The following is a 1428-nucleotide window of genomic DNA, read 5'->3' as shown; positions in this document are numbered from 1 at the left end:
GACATGCATGGCAACGTCTGAAGGGATTAGCTTCAAGGTCGTTCCTCACTTTGCTTTAGTGTAGGTAACTTTTCATATCTTCTATTACTTCTCTCTATAACAGCACATGTATGTGCATCAGGTTGTATCTGCGGTCACTGCGCCAGAATTACCGGGATCTCTCGAATGCAGCATGGATGGTCTGACGTCAGCACGACGTAAGAAGAATCCGGTTGACTGATGACAGCTCACCATGGTGACGACAGTTCCAGCAAGTAATAGCACCATATTATCCCTGAACTCATGGGCTGTTTTTTAAAAATAGATTTTATTCTTATCTAAGCACATTTTGGATTGGCTACAAGAACCGTTTTGTTTCGAAAAGTACAGACTGTTGAATCGCCTCCAGTCACGCATCAGAGTTAGTTTAGTTGTTTTAATTAAAAGCCAGCTCATTCATATGTTTGTTTATCCACATTTAATGTAGTTATCTATCCATCCATTTATACTCTTCTGCTTATGTGATAACCCATATATTCAACATGCAAAATATTTATGCAAAGATATGTGTTGCTTCCATCTACATCCAGCGAGCTGACCTGAAAAGGAAAAGTCTACCTGTTCCTCTTTTCAGTCCTAAACTTACTATGCAATCACCCATCTCTCTGAGGCCTGAAACGCTGTTTATAATTGTATATCTCCCTCTAGTGTCAGTTCTTTTACGTGCAACAGATTGCTCCGCACACGAGCTACTGAATTTTTACTAAGTGTTACTGATTTTTTTTAAGATGTAGTAGTAGCCTCTGTATTCCAGTTAATATATATTTTCTTTGTTACATAACCATACAACAGAAAGTCAATGAAGTTTCACGCCAGCATCCAAGGCATTTTTTTCTTTGTTTTTATTGACGTGGTATCAATACAATCAAGTACTGTAGATTTTGTATAAGCAGACAAACATTTTCAATCAAAAAGGAGTGCATTTTATACCCAAATTCTATTGCATAGTGCACACAATAGCCTTGTAAGACAAAAAAAAAACTATACGTTGATACATTGTACATTACACAAATAGAAAATAATACAAATAATCCTTCACAAACAACTCTAGAATGCTAACTACAAGTTGTAAATGCTCTTAACTCATCGATGCTGTTAAATACCATTTATATGTCCCAGGCTTCGGTGGTCAGTTTTGGCATCCCTATTAAATTATCATAAATGTATAAATACATCTTCATTAATTTCATGTGCAAATGGGAATGGCCGTTTGTATACTGAAACTAAAACAAACATATATCCCTTAAGAACCGAAGCAAGGCTTTTGTGATTTTTTTTTCTTTTTTTTCCTAATAAAGAAAAACAAAACATTTGCGGTACATGGATCTCAGTGACACTTGTTAAATGATTTGCACACAGAGCAAACTCAGCAAGCAAGTGACATTGTCT

Source organism: Diplotaxodon limnothrissa, linkage group LG22, assembly GCF_057381915.1.
Source record: "Diplotaxodon limnothrissa isolate DT_005_m linkage group LG22, D_limnothrissa_male_GT1.1, whole genome shotgun sequence".
NCBI classification, from domain to species: Eukaryota; Metazoa; Chordata; class Actinopteri; order Cichliformes; family Cichlidae; genus Diplotaxodon; species Diplotaxodon limnothrissa.
This window is presented reverse-complemented; position numbering follows the sequence as displayed.